The sequence below is a fragment of the Terrapene carolina genome, unplaced genomic scaffold, assembly GCF_002925995.2.
Source record: "Terrapene carolina triunguis isolate 2854851 unplaced genomic scaffold, T_m_triunguis-2.0 Scaffold68, whole genome shotgun sequence".
Taxonomy (NCBI): Eukaryota; Metazoa; Chordata; order Testudines; family Emydidae; genus Terrapene; species Terrapene triunguis.
This window is the reverse complement of record NW_020664419.1, coordinates 47,284,934-47,306,750: the sequence shown is the minus strand read 5'-3', so window position 1 is coordinate 47,306,750 and position 21,817 is coordinate 47,284,934. Positions and strand designations below refer to the sequence as shown.

At 42.1% G+C, this 21,817-nt stretch overlaps 1 long non-coding RNA gene across 1 annotated transcript in view; it reads right to left on the bottom strand.

The window, feature by feature from the left end:
- Nucleotides 1-21,817, bottom strand: part of LOC115271171 — a 65,423-nt gene that overhangs the window by 29,035 nt on the left and 14,571 nt on the right. The gene's annotated exons all lie outside the window — the stretch shown is intronic.

Genomic DNA, 21,817 nt, shown 5'->3' with positions numbered 1-21,817 from the left:
CGGCCCTGTATTTAGGTTTCAGAGTAGCAGCCGTGTTAGTCTGTATCAGCAAAAAGAACAGGAGTACTTGTGGCACCTTAGAGACTAACAAATTTATTTGAGCATAAGCTTTCATGGGTTACAGCCCACTTCTTCAGATGCATAGAATGGAACATACAGTAAGAAGATATTTATACATACAGAGAACATGAAAAGGTGGAAGTAGCCATACCAACTGTAAGAGGCTAATTAATTAAGAGAAGCTATTAACAGCAGGGGAGAAAAACTTTTGAAGTGATAATCAAGATGGCCCATTTCGGACAGTTGACACAAAGGTGTGAGGATATTTTAACATGGGGAAATAGATTCAATTAGTGTAATGACCGAGCCATTCCCAGTCTCTGTTCAAACCTAAGTTAATGGTATCTAGTTTGCATATTAATTCAAGTTCAGCAGCTTCTCGTTGGAGTCTGTTTTTGAAGCTTTTCTGTTGCAAAATTGCCACCTTAACGTCTGTCTCTGAGTGATTAGAGTGGTTGAAGTGTTCGCCTACTGGTTTTTGAATGTTATGATTCCTGATGTCAGATTTGTGTCCGTTTATTCTTTTGCGAAGAGACTGTCTGGTTTGGACAATGTACATGGCAGAGGGGCATTGCTGGCACATGATGGCATATATCACATTGGTAGATGTGCAGGTGAGCGAGCTCCTGATGGCGTGGCTGATGTGATTAGGTCCTATGATGGTGTCACTTGAATAGATATGTGGACAGAGTTGGCAGCGGGGTTTGTTGCAAGGGTAGGTTCCTGGGTTAGTGTTTTTGTTGTATGGTGTGTGGTTGCTGATGAGTATTTGCTTCAGGTTGGGGGACTGTCTATAAGTGAGGACAGGTCTGTCTCCCAAGATCTGTGAGAGTGAGGGATCATCTTTCAGGATAGGTTGTAGATCTTTAATGATGCGCTGGAGAGATTTTAGTTGGGGGCTGAAGGTGACGGCTAGTGGCGTTCTGTTCTTTTCTTTGTTGGGCCTGTCCTGTAGTAGGTGACTTCTGGGTACTCTTCCTCAAGGGCTTCTGTTCGTCCCCTAACGCCCCTACTCTACTTGCGCTACATTGATGACATCTTCAGCATCTGAACCCATGGAAAAGAAGCCCTTGAGGAATTCCACCATGATTTCAACAATTTCCATCCCACCATCAACCTCAGCCTAGACCAGTCCACACATGCGGTCCATTTCCTAGACACTACTGTGCTAATAAGTAATGGTCACATAAACACCACCCTATACCAGAAACCTACTGACCGCTATACTTACCAACATGCCTCCAGCTTCCACCCAGTACACACCACAAGATCCATTGTCTACAGCCAAGCTCTAAGATACAACCGCATTTGTTCCAATCCCTCAGACAGAGACAAACACCTACAAGATCTCTATCAAGCATTCTTAAAACTACAGTACCCACCTGCTGAAGTGAAAAAACAGATTGACAGAGCCAGAAGAGTCCCCAGAAGTCACCTACTACAGGACCTAGATACCATTAACTTAGGTTTGAACAGGGACTGGGAATGGCTCATTACATTAATTGAATCTATTTCCCCATGTTAAAGTATCCTCACACCTTCGTGTCAACTGTCCGAAATGGGCCATCTTGATTATCACTTCAAAAGTTTTCCTCCCCTGCTGTTAATAGCTTCTCTTAATTAATTAGCCTCTTACAGTTGGTATGGCTACTTCCACCTTTTCATGTTCTCTGTATGTATAAATATCTTCTTACTGTATGTTCCATTCTATGCATCTGAAGAAGTGGGCTGTAGCCCACGAAAGCTTATGCTCAAATAAATTTGTTAGTCTCTAAGGTGCCACAAGTACTCCTGTTCTTTTTCCCTGTATTTAGGTGACTGAATATAGATTTACCTAACTGTGCCTAACTGTAAAGGACTAAAAGTTTGAAAATTTTGGCCAAAGCTCTTATATGAACATTATTTTTCCTCTGGAATATTCTTTCCCCTCAGCTACATCATTCTTTCTGATGTAAATAGTTTGCCACAATGAAAGTGACGAGACTTCAAATTTATGTAACGAAGATATGCAAGTAACTTGGGAATTAAAATGAGCGAGGTCTTTCAAGATTTATTTGAGAGGTATACTCTACAGAACTAAGGGAAAAAAGGCAGAAAGCAGTAAAAGATGAAGTTAAAGTTCCTCACAAAATTCTGATACAATTGTGCAAGACTTTATTAAAAAAAATGCAGCTTGGCTAATTCAAAAGCATAACTAATATGTCAGGAAAAAAAGTTACAGAATATAAATTTAAATTGTAACAAAATCGGATTGCAAACATTCCCTGACAAGACAAACATCCCTGTAATCTTTTTAGTTTGGAAATAATTGTTTTACAGAGCAAACATACTTTGTTCTTACTACAATACAGAATGTTAATCACTGATGATACAGTTTATTACTAATGTATATTGAATGAGTCTTGAAATGCTGGGTTCAGCAAAACACTGGTGAGTAAACAGCCAGTGAACTCAGACTAAGTGAAAGCTTCTGGAACATATTTGCTATAAATGACAAACATGTAATAATCCAGAGGGAATTCTGTGCCAAAAAATTAAAAATTCTGTAACAAAAAGTTAAAAATTCTGCCCACATTTTAAAATTCTGCAAAATTCTGCATATTTTATTTGTCAAAATAACACACTATAATCACACCAGTTTAAATTATTTTTGGTCATTTATTTCAAAATACCTGTCAGCAAGTATGTATGTAACTATACAGACAACAAAAAAGATTCAGGAAATGTTTTTTTTTTTTTTTGACAAATAGATTCCTTACTAGGCATATTAATAGAGAACTCTGAGTAATAATTCATTTAAACTACAATACAGAAACATATTTCCCGCACCCCTCAGAAGCAGTACAAAGGCTTGTGGGAGTCAGGGGTAATGGAGGAGCTGGAGGAGAGGGAAGTAATTGCTGGGATGGAGCCTGGGTGTGAACTTGGAGGGCTATTGGGTATGGGTGGGAAAAGTATGGAACGGGGTTTTTTTTTGGTGGGGAAGGACGGGAAGGGATTATTAGGGACCATCCCCCATGCAGACCCTCACTGACCCCTAGCCTCCCCCATTCAGTCAGGCACATCTGCCCCTGTCCCCATGAGTCCCTGCACCCCCATGTGTCCTTGCACCCCCTGTCCACGTGTCCCTCCATCCCTACTCAGACACCCACCCCACCATCCCCAAGTGTCTCTGTGCCCCCACTCAGCCATCCCATGTGTCCCTGCACCTCCCTCCCTCTTGTGGCCCTGCGCCTCCACTCCCATTCAGCCCCTGCCCCAGTGTCCTCCCCCACTAGCCCTTATGAGCCCCTGTCTGAACTCCCAGCAGCCCCATGCTGTCTCCCCATATCCCCTGTCTCCTGACCTGGCCCGACAGGCGCTGTGACAGGCTCTTTCTCTTCCCTAGCTGGCCAGGAGCTGCTGCTTTGTGCTATCGCCACAGTGCCCTCTGATGGGCGAAAGGTGGAACTGCAGCAACTTTCCAGCAGAAGCTTTTTTTTTTTTCAGCAAAAAAATAAAAATATGCATGGCTCATTAATTATGCATGCCCCCAGTGGCACAGAATTCCCCCAGGAGAAATGTAAAGAAAGTATTTTATTTTTTCAAATGGAGGCATTGCATTTTTGCAAAGAAAAGTTATGCTTTACCAACATTAAGGACAAAGCTGCCACTGGAATAGGAATAGCTCAATTTCTAGTTTTCTCAAGTTATATATTAGTATCTGTGTATGTTTTTTGAAAGAAAAAATATTTGAATTTAGTGCTCTACTCATTGCTCAGCTACTAAATCACTTTCTCTTTGAAACTCTTACATTTAATTTCATATGCACAAGCAACAGAGTTGCTGTTTTAGAAAAAGAACAGAAAAAAAGAATGAAGTGGTATATGTTACAGAATAAAAGATAAATATTCTTTTTAAAGTAAAAAGAGGTTGAATTGCAAATGTGTTAAAATAATTTAGGAGAATTTACTGAAATAAAAAATAATTTGGAAGCTTCGAGCCTGCATGCTTCAGTGAGTAGCTTCTACAGATTTTTTGGCTCTGTACCCCTCATTAATTTTAGAAATACTAGAAGAATATATGTACATATGTAGGTTTGAGAAGGGGGGTGGAGATTAATAAGGACATTTAGACTTAATTCATTCCATTGGACTCCTTTAAATCACTGCCTTATATAAAGAACAGTCTACACATAAGTAATAGGATATGGTCTGCACCAAAGACACCACTTTTGGGTAACACTTCTTGGAATTATGATTAACTTCAGTATTAGCTGTAGAGATAAATATCCACCTGCTCTTGTATACAAAAAAAAAAAAAGATGGTATTGTGAGGATCATAGAAATATGTAACAGATAGACAATCAGATGGTCTGTTAGGGCATATCTTCATTTAATTCTGGGATTCTGATTTTTATGGTTTGTTTTCAGATATGCCTCTTATTGTTTCCCACAGTAAAAACAAAACAACTTCTGACTCTAAGGTTTCAGCTCCTGTTCTGGAGTTATACTTTGATTTTTTTCCTAGTCCAGAAACATTTGCAGTTCCTTCTTGGAACGATATATATTATATTCTCTGATGGTTGCCCTTGGCTATTTGTTCTAAAAATCAAACAATTCTTTGTGTAAAGAAATTCTGTCTGGATTGAATGTATGCTAGTTCCTTCCTTAATGTCAATCCCTGACCTTTTCTTTCAATTACTGCAGTTCCTATTTCGCAAAGAGCTGGTAGAAATAACAGAGTAACATTTTTTCTTACCAGCCAACTGGTTTTCTGTTGCTTGACAGGTCACTGTCATAGTGAGTGGTTCCTCTTCTATGGTATCTGTGTCATAGTCCATAGCCATGGCTCTGACACAGTGGACTGTAAGGGGCAGTGAGTGATGGAGGCTTGTTGAGGCATAGTTGAATTGGAATACAGGAACTCCGTGAACGGCTACAGGGCATTAAAGGGACTTTAAGCTTCTTGCAGGCACTTCCAAAAAGAAGGAAGGAGAAATTGGGCTTTCTGAAACCAAGTAGGCCATGGTTGTCTAGGAAGTGCCAGAGGACTTCTTCCAAGGTCTTGAAGTTGGAGCTAGAAATTTCCTGATTAATGTCAAAAGGAGGGACTATATTGGTAAGGAACCTATGACAAGTGAACAACACTAGTTTTCCAATGAAATATGAGGTTGGGAGGAATTACAAGCCAACCCCAAGATGTTAACTCTATAATAACAATGAGAAGTCCGGTGGCACCTTAAAGACTAACAGATTTATTTGGGCATAAGCTTTCATGGGTAAAAAACCCCACAGGGTTTTGCCCAAATAAATCTATTAGTCTTTAAGGTGCCACCGGACTCCTTGTTGTTTTTGTGGATATAGACTAACATGGCTACCCCTCTGATATTTAACTCTATAATGTGTGAGAGAGCTGAAGTCCAGCGGGAACCATATCATGATGAGAAGATATCCCATGTTCTGTAATGAGCTATATTGTTGTACTGAGCCAATCCATATGAATGCAAAATGGAGGACAGGCCCTTGGTGAAGGTGTATCCTGGTTTGTCTGGGAGTGGTTTTCTAAGAGTTGCAGTAGGCCAGTAAACCAGGCTCTCATGGTCACGCAGGAGTAATTAGGCTCATTTTGTAACCCTTCCTCTGAGCTTTATTAAGGATGTTCCAGATTTTGAAGAAACTATGAGAGGGATAAACAGCTGTAGACAGATTAAGATCACCTGGAAACCATCATGCCAGGACTTGGCCTGGATGAGTGAGTAACACCCTTCTTTCTTAAGATAGCTGTCATACTACCTTGAATTGTTTAAATGTAAGGGCATAAAAGCCAGGCTGAGGGGCAGATACTTGAACTGAAAATGAAGAGTATTTTAGTGAACACAAGGGACTTGTGATGAGATTAATGGGACAAAGAGGTATATATTTTTAGAGGCCACATAAGGTCAAAGAGTCTACTTTTTCTGTGAATATGAATCATATGGACCCACGGGAAGGAGAGCCTTGAAGAATTCCACCTGGATTTCAACAATTTCCACTCCACCATCAACCTGGACCAGTCCAAACAAGAGATCCACTTCCTGGACACTACAGCGCAAATAAGTGATGGTCACATAAACACCACCCTATACCAGAAACCTACTAACCTCTATACTTACCTACATGCCTCCAGCTTCCATCCAGAACACATCACACGATCCATTGTCTACAGCCAAGCCCTAAGATACAACCGCATTTGCGCCAATCCCTCAGACAAACACCTACAAGATCTCTATCAAACATTCTTAAAACTACAATACCCACCTGGGGAAGTGAGGAAACAGATTGACAGAGCGAGATGGGTACCCAGAAGTCACCTACTACAGGGAAGGCCCAACAAGGAAAATAACAGAACACCACGGGCCATCACGTACAGCCCCCAGCTAAAACCTCTCCAGCGCTCATCAATAATCTACAATCTATTCTGGAAAACGATCCCCCACTCTCAGAGGCCTTGGGAGGTAGGCCAATCCTCGCTTACAGACAGCCCCGCTACCTGAAGCAAATACTCACCAGCAACTACAAACCACACCACGAAACACTAACCCAGGAACCAATCCCTGTAACAAACCCAGTTGCCTTCTCTGTCCCCAGATCTACTCTAGCGACATCATCATAGGACCCAACCATACCATCGGAGCTCATTCACCTGCACGTCTACTAATGTGATATATGCCATCATGTGCCAGCAATGCCCCTCTGCCATGTACATTGGCCAAACCAGACATTCTCTACGTAAAAGGATAAATGGACACAAATCAGATATCAGGAATGGTAACTTAAAAAAGCCAGTATGAGAACACTTCAATCTCCCTGGACATTCCATAACAGATTTAAAAGTAGCCATTCTTCAACAACAAAAACAGACTTCAAACAGAAACTGCAGAGCTACAATTCATTTGCAAACTTAACACCATCAATTTGGGCTTAAATAGGGCAGGGAGTGGCTGGCTCACTACAAAAGCAATTTTCCCTCTCTTGGTATTCACACCTTCTCATCAATTATTGGGAGTGGACCACATCCACCCTGACTGAATTGGCCTTCAGCATTGGTTCTCCACTTGTAAGGTGACTCCCTTCTCTTCATGTGCCAATATATATTTATGTCTGTATCTGTAATTTTCACTCCATGCATCTGTAGAAGTGAGGTTTTTTTACCCATAAAAGCTTATGCCCAAATAAATCTGTTAGTCTTTAAGGTGCCACTGGACTCCTTGTTGTTGTGTGGATACACACTAACACGGCTACCTCCTGATACATCTTTATACAATCTCTCTCTCTGCCACTCTCATACACATATAATGTAAGACCCGTGTTGCTCAAAGAGTAGAGATTCAATAAACAATTTTCCTTTCAGAGAAACCTCTTGGAACTCCTGAGACTGCATACCCACTCTTTTTGCAGGCTTACAGGTACCCCAAAAAGAATCTTCCATCACCTTGAATGGAATCAACCAAGCAAGCAAACAAAACCCCAACCTTTTAATGCAGGCTATTGAGTTTTCTAGAGAAGGGCATTGAATAAAATACACGACTTACTAAAATAAGCTGTTTCTTAAATTAGCTTTTTCTTATTATTAAAATAATTCTGGGAATTTGAGTGGCTCTTTTAAAAAGAAAATAATGGATTCTTTTTTAAAAAAAACAGGCTCTAGCATATTAGAAAATATGAGGGCATGATGAACACATGGCCAGTTGATTGACTGCAGTTTTATTTTTAAACTTTAACACTAAGTTGTTTGGCTCCTGCAACTAACTGTCCTCACTTTCTCCTGTATCGAGTAATCATCCTGTCCCTGTGCTCAATTAGTTTCATACAGCAACAGCAGGGGGAAGTAACAGTGGCTGCCTGAAGATAAAAAAGCTGCTATGCCCTACAGCAGAGGAAGGGCAGCCAGAGTTTGTAGGAAGAAGAAAGAGAAGCACCAGTACTGCCTACCCAGGCATCTGGCAAACTTTGGGGTGGGGAGAGGGAAAAGAACCTCCACCAACCAAAAGGAAATGGAGATCTGGAGGGTAGCCCAGCTGGCGCAGTGATGAAAGGAGAAAGGGGGCACCCCCTACTTGCACTGTCCACTAGAGAAGGTTACAACACTGGAGCAGTTTGTGAGGTATTCAGGGGCAGCCTTCCCAGCGTGTGCAGGACAAGCAAAGGGAAAGTAATAGCTGGCTGAGCTGCCTAGCTGCCTTTACTAGAGAACTGAACATCGATACCAGCCCAAGCTGCCATCCTCACAGAACCCTTGGGTATACTACTGGGAGGGGAGAGGTACTATGTCTCTCATCATGCTCAGATCAAGGTTCCTAAACCACATTAAGAGAGAGCACAATATTATGTGGAATACTGCTGGAATTGGCAATATCCCTGAGATCAGACTACTTTTTAAGTGTTTCCACTGCAAATAGGTCAGGCCAGCATGGCTAGTCGCAGTTCCAAAGGTGCAGGGGGTGGGAGAAAGGAACGAATGAGGAGGCTTCTCCTACCAAGAACACATCAGCAGTGCTTCCTCTGCTCCCCAGAGAGGGAGTGAAAGATGCTTTTTCTCCCCCACACCCGTAGATTCACTTATTTGCTGCTCTGGGGCCAGATTACAGCCCATCTTGCACAATGACAAAGGGGCCACACCCTACTCCTTGGACTGACTACCCATACCATAGGTAGAGGCTGCTGTCCTTCCCACCCCAATGCAAGAGGAGGGGGTGGGTGGGAAGTAGAACTTTGGCCAGTGTATAGTGTAGATACACATGCTGGGGGAGGTACACTGCACCAGGTATAAAGATATCTTTTGTATAGTTATCCTCAAAACGCTGGGGAACTGAGGCACAGAGATACTAAGGATATGTCTCCACTGCAATTAGACACCTGCAGCTGGCCCATGCCAGCTGACTTGGGCTCATGGGGCTCCGGCTAAAGGGCTGTTTAACTGTGGTGTAGATGTTGGAGCTCGGGCTGCAGCCCAAGCTCTGGGACCCGCCCAACTCACAAGGTGCTGTGAGGACCCAAGCCTAAACATCTACACCATAATTAAAACAGCCCCTTAGCCCAAGCTCTGTGAGCCTGAGTCAGCTGGCAAAGGCCAGCTGCGGGTTTTTAACTGCAGTGTAGACATACCCTGAGTGATAAAGGGCTAGATTCACAAAGGGAGTTACTTTTAGGCACCTATTAAATCACAGGAACAACACTGTGATTCACAAAACCTATCCAATGAATGGGGAGAGACAGGTACCTTTGAATGTGATCTACAAAAAGCCAGCACACTTTATGGGGAGCCACCAAAGCTAGCCCATGGGAGATGCTGGTGAGCGGGGTGTGCATACTAAAGCGTGCTAAGCCCCACCTCTTTCTCAGAAAAAAGAACAGGAGTACTTGTGGCACCTTAGAGACTAACAAATTTATTAGAGCATAAGCTTTCGTGGGCTACAGCCCACTTCTTCGGATGCATATAGAGTGAAACATATATTGAGGAGATATATATACACACATACAGAGAGCATGAACAGGTGGGAGTTGTCTTACCAACTCTGAGAGGCCAATTAAGTAAGAGAAAAAAACTTTTGAAGTGATAATCAAGATAGCTCAGTACAGACAGTTTGATAAGAAGTGTGAGAATACTTACAAGGGGAGATAGATTCAATGTTTGTAATGGCTCAGCCATTCCCAGTCCTTATTTAATCCTGAGTTGATTGTATCTAGTTTGCATATCAATTCCAGCTCAGCAGTCTCTCGTTGGAGTCTGTTCTTGAAGTTTTTCTGTTGTAAGATAGCCACCCGCAGGTCTGTCATTGAATGGCCAGACAGGTTAAAGTGTTCTCCCACTGGTTTTTGAGTATTATGATTCCTGATGTCAGATTTGTGTCCATTAATTCTTTTGCGTAGAAACTGTCCGGTTTGGCCAATGTACATGGCAGAGGGGCGTTGCTGGCACATGATGGCATATATCACATTGGTAGATGTGCAGGTGATATTCCAATATTCCACACAAAGATGGACTACAAGCTATCGGGAACAGTATCCCCGATAATGTCACAGCTAACCTGGTGGCTGAACTTTGTGACTTTGTCCTCACCCACAACTATTTCACATTTGGGGACAATATATACCTTCAAGTCAGCGGCACTGCTATGGGTACCCGCATGGCCCCACAGTATGCCAACATTTTTATGGCTGACTTAGAACAACGCTTCCTTAGCTCTCGTCCCCTAACGCCCCTACTCTACTTGCGCTACATTGATGACATCTTCATCATCTGGACCCATGGAAAAGAAGCCCTTGAGGAATTCCACCATGATTTCAATAATTTCCATCCCACCATCAACCTCAGCCTAGATCAATCCACACAAGCGGTCCATTTCCTGGACACTACTGTGCTAATAAGCGATGGTCACATAAATACCACCTTATACCGGAAATCTACTTACCGCTACACTTACCTACATGCCTCCAGCTTCCATCCAGGACACACCACACGATCCATTGTCTACAGCCAAGCTCTAAGATATAACCGAATTTGCTCCAATCCCTCAGATAGAGACAAGCACCTACAAGATCTCTATCAAGCATTCTTAAAACTACAATACCCACCTGCTGAAGTGAAAAAACAGATTGACAGAGCCAGACGAGTACCCAGAAGTCACCTCCTACAAGACAGGCCCAACAAAGAAAATAACAGAACACTACTAGCTGTCACCTTCAGCCCCCAACTAAAACCTCTCCAGCGCATCATCAGAGATCTACAACCTATCCTGAAAGATGATCCTTTACTCTCACAGATCTTGGGAGACAGACCTGTCCTCGCTTACAGACAACCCCCCAACCTAAAGCAAATACTCACCAGCAACCACACATCACTGAACAAAAACACTGACCCAGGAACCTATCCTTGTAACAAAGCCCGATGTCAACTCTGTCCACATATCTATTCAAGTAACATCATCATAGGGCCTAATCACATCAGCCATACCATCAGGGGCTCGTTCACCTGCACATCTACCAATGTGATATATGCCATCATGTGTCAGCAATGCCCCTCTGCCATGTACATTGGCCAAACCGGACAGTTTCTACGCAAAAGAATTAATGGACAAATCTGACATCAGGAATCATAATACTCAAAAACCAGTGGGAGAACACTTTAACCTGTCTGGCCATTCAATGACAGACCTGCGGGTGGCTATCTTACAACAGAAAAACTTCAAAAACAGACTCCAACGAGAGACTGCTGAGCTGGAATTGATATGCAAACTAGATACAATCAACTCAGGATTAAATAAGGACTGGGATTGGCTGAGCCATTACAAACATTGAATCTATCTCCCCTTGTAAGTAGTCTCACACTTCTTATCAAACTGTCTGTACTGAGGTATCTTGATTATCACTTCAAAAATTTGAAGCTGTCTCCTGGAGTCAGGCAGCTTAGACACCTAAGGTGTTTCTTGTGAGAATACCTTAAGCAGGCACCTAACTCCACACATAACAGCTGGTGGCAGTAGCCCCATCACCCAACTTTACAACTTTTAGCCCAGTGGTTAGATCACTCACTTGGATTGTGGGAGACCAAAGTTCAATTCCCCCCCCCTCAGGCAGAAGGGGAGAAAGGATTTGAACAGGGGTATTCCACCACTCCAGCCTGTATTCTAACCACTGGGCTAGGGGATATTCCAATGTGGGGCTTCCTCAGCTTCTCCTGGTGAAGCTGTTGCACTGTGGATACATAATTAAGAGAGCCTCTGGTCCACAGAGAACAATTCTGTCATGCAGTGGTTGGGGCACCCACCTGGTAGGTGAGAGACCCAGGGTCCAATCCCCCTGCTCCAATGACTTTTTAATGATTTACACACAGTGGAACAGTTCCAACAGGAGAGACTAAGGGAACCCACATCCTAATAACCTATTTCTCATTGATCAGTCCACACTCCTGAGAGGTGGTAGACCCTTATTCAAACTCTTTCTCCCCACCAGGCACAAGGGAGAAATTAAACTTGGGTCTCCCACAGTGCTTAATTTGTGTCATAGCTTGCTAGGGCTGAGCCCCTGCCCTAGGCTTGGCAGTTCATAGCCCCGGCATCTCTGGGTTTGCTGCATCAGTTATGAATGTAAAATAAATTACTTGAGCCCTGGCACCTAATTGCTTGAGCCCCTGCACCTCTTTCCTTACAAATCAAGTACTGGTTTCCCACCTCCCAGGGGAGTGCTCTAACCACTGTGCTAAAAGTTAAAAGGTCAGCACCATCACCGTGACCACCTCCACCTCCCACTACATTTTGAATAGGACTCAATCTGGTAGGCAGCCTCTAAGCACAGTTACCAGATCGGGCCCTACATGAGATTTAGGTGTTCCCCTGCCTATCTTCCCTGGTTCATGAATTGCTCTGGAGCTTAGGTAGGAGAGAGCTACCTGGAAAGCTAGTGAGGCAGCAAAGCACATACGCACAGGCAGAAACTTAGGTGCCAAGGGAACTTTTACACTGGGTGAGTTTAGGTGCCTCCAGGGTTTGATGGGAGTTTTGTGAATCATAGCGGAGCCACCTCACAGTGTGACTTAGGCTATGTCTACACTACACAGCTTTTAGCAACATGGCTGTGTTGCCACAGCTGTGCTAAAAGTCATGCAGTGTAGTCTACCCCCAACGAGGGGCATTTGAGTTGTTGGCGGGGGAGCGCTTCTGCTGACAATGCGCTGTTCACACTGGCACTTGTCGCAGCAAAATTTTTGTCTTTCAGGGGAAGACAAAAGTTTTGTCGTTCAATTGCCAGTGTACACTTAGGCTTAGGGATCTAAACCTGAACTGTCATTTTTGTCAGCAATAGCTTTTTAAAGAAAAGTCTCGTTTCACTACAAATATCAGCCCTTTAAGCCCATCTATGCTCAGTAGTTTATAATGCACAACTGTCTTTTGCAGGCATAAACAATTTGGGATAAAATTTGCTTAAAAGATTAATTCAAAATTAAAATTAATGTATTGTATTGTATTATTCTCCCTACCCATTTAGACATACACTCTATACAAGTTTGTTAAAATGTTCCTGCTGTTAAAGGTTTAGCTATATTCTATGCAAAAGGACATCAGCTTTGAATGCTGATGGGACACTCAAAATACTAAATTCTTTGTAGTCTTTAGCCTCATTATCCAACATTACTCTATGCTATATTGCATGAACTCAAGCACTATAAATGTAGCCCTTTGAGAAACTGCATCCTTTTTTGCCTGTTTACAAACAAAATAATAAAAAAAGAGACACTTGCAGAAACCAGCTCATCTCTCTCTCCACCTTGAACTGCTGTCCTTCGTCTTTTGTATGCTGCTATAATCCATTCCAGGGGTCCCTCTCTAACTAACCTTGTAAACTGATCTTTTGTGTAGTATAGTATCAAAAGCTTTTCTGAAATTTGGATTAATTATGTTCACTGATTCTCTTTTGTTTGCCACTTCAGGAAACTCATGCATGAGATTTCACGTATGCAGACTATTCTAACAAATTCAGCATTTCCGAATCTTCTGTATGATAGGCCCAAATCTATTTACAGAGCTTCCTTTACCAAAGGTCTAGGTATTAACTATATCTACATGTATATGAACCACCCAATCCCTATGGGCACTAAGGTTTTACTATGCTACAAGGACCAGCGGTCACAGAGGATCCATTAGGATCACTGAAATAGGATGGTGGGGGAGGGGCAGCCCTGCCTTCTGCCTGGCAGCTCAAAGAGACATTTGGATTAATGTTATATAGGACTCTGTGCCTCAGGGAGAAGAGATTCCATTGAATATATGTCTGGCCAAAACTGAGTGACAAAAAACCTCTATTTGGATGCCTGCCTGTCTCTGGGCTGCGATGCTATGGTAAAATAATCCTACCTTTTATGGTGTTTGTTTTTTTTAATATGGTACTTGATTGGAATTCTAGGATATAATTCATCTTAGTCTAGAAGTTTATCACCTAATTATCTTTTTTTTCCTCCCACATTTCAAGCATAACTATAAAATATTTCACTCCAATCCCTCCCCTCTAGGCAAAATTAACTCTATGTCTAGTATACAATCTCCTGTTTCTTTCAGATATTTATGATGCAAAGAATTCATTCAAGCTTGCAGCAATTTCAGCAATACAAATATCTGCCATTCAAAAATTTTAGGAAATACAAGAAACTAAAAAAAAATGAGAGAGTGAAATGAAAAAGAAAAGAGCAATAATGTCTCTCTAGAAATGTTCCTGAATGGCAGCTCAACTTCTTTAAACAGGGATTAATATACCAATTTTTTTTAAAATTCAGTATCTTAAAAACCAAAATTGAGGGTGTTGGATCCCACAGTAAATGTGCATTTCAAATTCTATATGAAGTGTGCCCTCCACCCTCCTGAATGTAAAGGGAGAGAGAGAGTAGGGCAGTTTTCCCTCCTTCTCTAATCCTCACTCCCACATGTTTTGTTCCATCTGTCCTGTGTTTACAACCTCCGCTGTTGTAGACCGTCTATATCTTACGCTTTGCCCTGTGTTTCACCTTTCCTTTGTCTGGTCACCCTTTCTTTCCTGCTACCCTTCTGATCTACATTTCTTTCCCCAGTCTCTCTTCAGTTCTCATTGCTTCCCCCTCAGGCAAGGTAGCAGTACTAAAATTATGCAATCAGTAGCTACCTACTGCACCTGCCTGCATTCTTTTCACATACTAAGCCAGCAAGGCAAAATCCTGGCCCCACTGAAGTTAACAGCAAAAGTCATTTATTTCAGTGGGAGTCCGAGAAGTAAAAAAAGCTTGGGGAGGAAAGGGTAGGAGGATGTTTGTTACAGGAAAAGGAAAAGAAGTCAAAATATAGAGACTACTTGGGATTTATGTAGTAAGGTGTTTTTACGAATATTGATTTAAATATCTTTACACATCAAGTCAGGCAAGTTTGTTAGATACTGTGGCTGTGATTCGGCATAAGCAGACAGTTAAGCAGGTGCTCAACTTTAAATATATCTTTAAGACCCACCTATGTAGGGTAAAAACATGATTACAACTCCTGGGGCTTTTCATGTCCTTTCTGCCCCTTCATAGGTTGGATGCTGCAGGAAGGGAGGAGTCTGGGGGGAGGAGCAGAGGCACTGTCTTGTCTCCAGGGCAAACAGGAGGGGAGGCAGCAGTGGAGCAGCCTGGCTCTTTGCTCCCTCCTCCCCTCCTGTGAGAACAGCTTTGGGTTGCTGCAGTGAGAGGGAGGGAGCTCTGCCTACAGCATCTCTAATTGATTATTCTGTCCCAGGAGGTGTGAAAGTGGGGCAGGCAGCCAATCTGAGGGCTCAAATTTGCTACATGCCTGGAGCGTCTTGCATCACCAGGAAACTGGTGCTAGCTCCAGCACTCACAAAAAAATCACAAGAAATGACAACACTGCCGTTCCCAGCTCAGCAAAGATTAAAAGTCATTCCCTTCTACGAAATATTTGTTGGTCCCTATAAGAGAAGGAGGTTGGCAAGTCCCAGTTCCTGCTCCCATGTCACACAACCATCACTATGCTTAGCACTGTATGTTCTTCAGAGCAGGGACTGGCTCTTTGTATTTGTACAACAGAGTCCTGATCTTGAATGGGACCTCTAGTGAGAGCTCCTCCCACAGGGGCCAAAATCGCATCACTCACAATAATTTTGGGAGAGATGTCAATGCTGTACCTATCGCACACCTAGTGGGGGAGTGCATAGGGAGTTCAAAAATCTGCAGACAGATCAAAAAACACTATTTAAACTTCAAAAAATAATCTCAAGATTTTTGCACCGCTTACATGATGGGGGGTTAACTCATGATTTTTGAATGTTTGGGTTGGCAGCATTGTGGCATAAAATTGTGTTAATTCTAATTCACTGCCTATCACTTATGAAAACTGTATCAGCCATTCCACTGAGGGTAAAATTTATTCCTTTTATTCCTCCTTAGCATCTACCATCTTGAAGAAATGTGTTACAATAGAGCTACCAAGCAAGTAGCTGAAGGACACGGTCCAGTGAATTTAATTTATTTTTACAGTCTCTGATTCCTATGCTTTCATGCTTCCAGGCACTTAAGGTAAAAAAAAGCCAATCAATCCGAAATCCCTCACACACACTCAAGTGGTCCCAAGAACTGAAGTCAGTCTCTGCTCATTAGAATGTCAGTACCCAAGATTCTCAAATAAATCAGAACCTACAAGTACTTTTATTTTAAAAAAATATTTTAATTTCAGATACATCTTTCCCTGTAATATATTTTATTACTTAATAAATTAAAGTTTAATGAGGTATTTGTAATGAAGTCTATAAACTTTTGCTTTCACAAAGCAAATTGGCAGCTCTGATTCTTTTTTTTCTTTAAAAAAAAAAATCATCATTCCTCAGTCAATTTCTCTCATTTTTCACAATGCTGACAGTTCCTTAGTGAGATTTTTTGAGATTCACAAAGCATCATTTCACCATTTTTGTTGCTGAAATTTAAGAGCTACTGTACTTTTCACTGCTACAGAAGTGTTGAAAAATGCATACACAACTTTTTAAAAAGGATTTTTGCTGTCAAGTTTTTGAAAATTAGCTAGAGGGTTTGTCATGAGCCAGTTTTGTTAGAATAGGAAACCATTTTCAAAATATTTTTTTAAAGGAACACTGTCAATTTGAAAATCACATTTCTATTTGTACCTACTATTGTTACAAGTTAACCATTAAGATTTCTATTAATTAAATAGATTAGAGAAATATTTTTCCCTCACTTATTTTAGTTTGTTTGCTTTGTGGTTTTGTCACCACTCTATGTTTAGTTAGTTTTACTGTTTTGCTGATGGTACATGAACTTTCTAGGCCCTGAAAGTAGGTGTTTACCAGTAATAGTAGCAGCATAGCTGAAAATGAAAGTGGGCAACAGCAGCAAGCATCATTATGCAAAAAGAGAAAGGGGGCTGGGAATAGGTCTGAGTATATGCTCATTTTAGACCCATTCAAAAGACCCTTCTAAATATAAATAAGGGAGTATAAAAACCTATTTAACAATATTTAAAGAATTATTTAAAATGATTATTATTTTTAATGAATCCTATTTAAAAGGTGCTCTTCCAGACAAATGCATTATTACAATTAGCCAATTGAAAAAAGCTGATAGTGTCCCTTTAAATAAATGCTGAATGGAGAAACATTTCCTTCACAGAGGCAGATGGATACTGCCAGCAGGATTCAATGTGACAGAAGAAGTGGGCGTATGTCTGGCTGAGTCACCCTTTGAAGAGGCAGATTAGGATAGACCAGCTAGAGGAAAAGGCCACAAGGCAGGCTGCTATGGCTGGTGAGGGAAAAGGGCTAAACACTGATCCCCCTCCCTTCTCCATTGCCTGTGACCGGATCCCAGTGCATAAAGTCAAGCTGTTTAAAGCTTGTAGGGTAGTTTTGTCTTGCAGCTCCACAGAAATCAATGCCCACCTCTCCCATGTACATAGTGATGCCCAAGGTTCTATTTCTTGATGTCTAGCCATTACTAATGCCACGTGTTTCTGTACCTAATAGGCAGCTACAGTACTGCATCCATTGTAGCTTTGTTTACACTGATCAAACCACCTCATTGTGTAGTCATGTCATCATATATCTATGTCATAGAATCATAGAACTGGAAGGGACCTCAAGGGGTCATCTAGTTCAGTCCCCTGCACTCAAGGCAGGACTAAATATTATCTAGACCATCCTTGACAGGTGTTTGTCCAAACTGCTCTTAAAAATCCCCAATGATGGAGATTCCACAACTTCCCTAGACAATTTATTCCAGTGCTTAACCACTCTGACAGTTAGGAATTTTTTCCTAATGTCCAACCTAAACCGCCCTTGCTGCAATTTAAGCCCATTGCTTCTTGTCCTATCCTCAGAGGTTAAGGAGAAAATTTTTTCTCCCTCCTCCTTGTACCAAACCTTTTATGTACTTGAAAACTGTTATGTCCCCTCCCAGTCTTCTCTTCTCCAGACTAAACAAACCCAATTTTTTCAATCTTCCCTCATAGGTCATGTTTTCTAGACCTTTAATAATTTTTGTTGCTCTTCTCTGAACTTTCTCCAATTTGTCCACATCTTTCCTGAAAAGTGGCATCCAGAACTGGACACAATACTCCAGTTGAGGCCTAGTCAGCGCGGAGTAGAGCGGAAGAATTACTTCTCATGTCTTGCTTACAACACTCCTGCTAATACATCCCAGAATGATGTTTGCTTTTTTTGCAACAGCGTTACACAGTTGACTCATATTTAACTTGTGATCCACTATGACCCCCAGATCCCTTTCCATAGTACTCCTAGACAGTCATTTCCCATTTTGTATGTGTGCAACTGATTGTTCCTTCCTCAGTGGAGTACTTTGCATTTGTCCTTATTGAATTTCATCCTATTTACTTCAGACCATTTCTCCAGTTTGTTCAGATCATTTTGAATTTTAATCCTGTCCTCCAAAACACTTGCAACACCTCCCAGATTGGTATCGTCTGCAAACTTTATATAAGTGTACTCTCTATGCCCTTATCTAATCATTAATGAAGATACTGAACAGAACCGGACCAGAACCGAGCCCTGCAGGACCCCACTTGTTATGCCCTTCCAGCATGACTGCGAACCACTGATAACTACTCTCTGGGAACGATTTTCCAATCAGTTATGCACCCACCTTATAGTAGCGCCATCTAGGTTGTATTTCCCTGGTTCAGGGATCGGCAACCTTTGGCATGCAGCCCGTCAGGGAAATCTGCTGGTGGGCCAGGACGGTTTGTTTAACTGCAGCGTCCGCAGGTTCGGCCGATTGCAGCTCCCACTGGCCGCGGTTCGCCATTCCAGGTCAATGGGAGCTGCGGGAAGCGGTGTGGGCCAAGGGATGTGCTGGCCGCCGCTTCCCGCAGGAACGGTGAACCGCGGCCAGTGGGAGCTGCGATTGGCCAAACCTACGGACGTTGCAGGTAAACAAACCATCCCGGCCCGCCAGCGGATTTCCCTGATGGGACGCATGCCAAAGGTTGCCGATCCCTGCCCTAGTTTGTTTATGAGAAGGGCATGCGAGACAGTATCAAAAGCCTTACTAAAGTCAAGATATACCACATCTACTGCTTCCCCCCATCTACAAGGCTTGTTATTCTGTCAAAGAAAGCTATCAGGTTGGTTTGACATGATTTGTTCTTGACAAATCCATGCTGACTGTTATTTATCACCTTATTATCTTCTAGGTGTTTGCAAATTGATTGCTTAATTATTTGCTCTTATTATCCTTCTGGGTACAGAAGTTAAGCTGACTGGTTTGTAATTCCCCGGGTTGTGCTTATTTCCCTTTTTATAGATGGGCGCTATATTTGCCCTTTTCCAGTCTTCTGGAATGTTTCCTGTCTTCCATGACTTTTCAAAGATAATCGCTAATGGCTCAGATATCTCCTCAGTCAGTTCCTTGAGTATTCTAGGAGGCATTTCATCAGGCCTTGGTGATTTGAAGACATCTAACTTGTATAAGTAATTTTTGACTTGTTCTTTCCCTATTTTAGACTCTGATTCTACCTCATTTTCAATGGCATTCACTATGTTAGACGTCCAATTGCCACCAACCTTCTTGGTGAAAACCGAAACAAAGAAGTCATTAAGCACCTCTGCCATTTCCACATTTTCTTTTATTGTCTTTCCCCCCTCTGAGTGACGGGCCTACTCTGTCCTTGGTCTTCCTTTTGCTTCTAATGTATTTGTAGAATGCTTTCTTGTTTCCTTTTATGTCCCTAGCTACTTTGATCTCATTTTGTGTCTTGGCTTTTCTAATTTTGTCCCTACATACTTGTGTTATTTGTTTATATTCATCCTCTGTAATTTGACCAAGTTTCCACTTTTTGTAGGACTCTTTTTTTTTTTTTTTTTTTTTAGTTTTAGATCATTGAAGATCTCCTGGTTAAGCAGGGTGGTCTCTTGCCATACTTCCTATCTTTCCTATACAGTGGGATAGTTTGCTCTTGTGTCCTTCATAATGTCTCTTTGAAAAACTGCCAACTGTCTTCTATTGTTTTTCCCCTTAGACTTGCTTCCCATGGGATTTTATCTACCGACTCCGAGTTTGCTGAAGTCTGCTTTCTTGAAATCTATTGTCTTTATTGAGCTGTTCTCCCTCGTACCATTCCTTAGAATCATGAACTCTACCATTTCATGATCACTGTCACCCCCAGTTGCCTTCCACTTTCAAATTCTCAACCAGTTCCTCCCTATTTGTCAAAATCAAATCTAGAACAGTCTCCCCGCCATTAGCTTTCTCCACCTTTTGAAATAAAAAATGGTCTCCAATACATTCCAATAACTTCTTGGATAATCTGTGCCCTGCTGTGTTATTTTCCCAACAGATGTCTGGGTAGTTGAAGTCCCCCATCACCACCAAGTCCTGTGATTTGGATGATTTTGTTAGTTGTTTAAAAAAATGCCTCATCCACCTCTTCTTCCTGGTTTGGTGGTCTGTAGTAGACCCCTACTATGATATCACCCTTGGTTTTTACCCCTTTTATCCTTTCCCAGAGACTTTCAACAAGTCTGTCTCTTATTTCTATGTCAACTTCAGTCCAAGTGTATACATTTTTAATATATAGACCTCTACCTCGATATAACGCTGTCCTTGGGAGCCAAAAAATCTTACCACGTTATATCGAACTTGCTTTGATCCGCCGGAGTGCGCAGCCCCGCCCTCCCTGGAGCACTGCTTTACCGCATTATATCAGAATTTGTGTTGTATCGGGTTGTGTTATATCAGGGTAGAAGTGTACATTTTTAAGGCACCTCCTCCTCCCTTTTTGCCCTGCCTGTTCTTCCTAAGCAAGCTGTATCCTTCTATACCAATATTCCAGTCATGCGTATTATCCCACCAAGTCTCCGTGATGCCAACTATGTCATGTTTATTTACTAGCATTTCAAGTTCTTCCTGATTATTCCCCATAGTTCTCACATTAGTATACAGACATCTAAGATATTGATTTGACCCCCCCCCATTCTGTCTTGTCTCTCCCTTATTTCTGCTATAACAGCCCATGCTCCCTCCAGATTCTGACCCTTCTCCCAAGTCTTCATGCTACTATCCATTTTACAGTCACAAGTCCAAGTGTAAGGCCAGTACAGGTCCCTGCCAAAAGAAGATAATGCATTATCCCTCTCTATCTAAGTTGTTTCTAAGGCGCATCAGGATTTAAGCACTCAAACTGTAGAAGCAACTAGCGAGGCACAGGGAGAGTAAGAGTCACAGAATAAGGCCAGACCATCTCACTGCTGGGGAGCAGGCACCTGTGCATGAGCCAATTCAACATTCAAATGGCTGTCAGCTTAGGTCTGGCTAGCTGTCACTCAGCCATATGGCCCCAGGGAATCTGCTGCATGGCAGCATTGCCCAGCAGGAGAACAGGGTCTTGACTGGGCAGCAAGGGCACTGTGATAGGAACTCAAGACCCTAGTGAACCAAAGCAGCCTTCAGCAAAGCCAGAGGACCTGAAGGCTTCCTAGAGAACAACATTTGGTTACCATCAAAATGAGCTTTTCAGCATCTTTAATAGTGTTTTTTCAGACAGCAATCTCGCTTCAAAAAATGACGGTAACAGTCCACTTTTATGGAACTACATTTAGCTCATGAATGACTTGGTACCATTTTGGACAAGATTCTTGACCTATACAAAATAAAACCTTTAGAGAGAAAAGATGCAGTGAATGCTGACTCTTAGGAACAGCAGCACCATTTGTCTCACATGTCAATGCTTTTTGTTACCTATCACTTTCCTTTCTTTGTT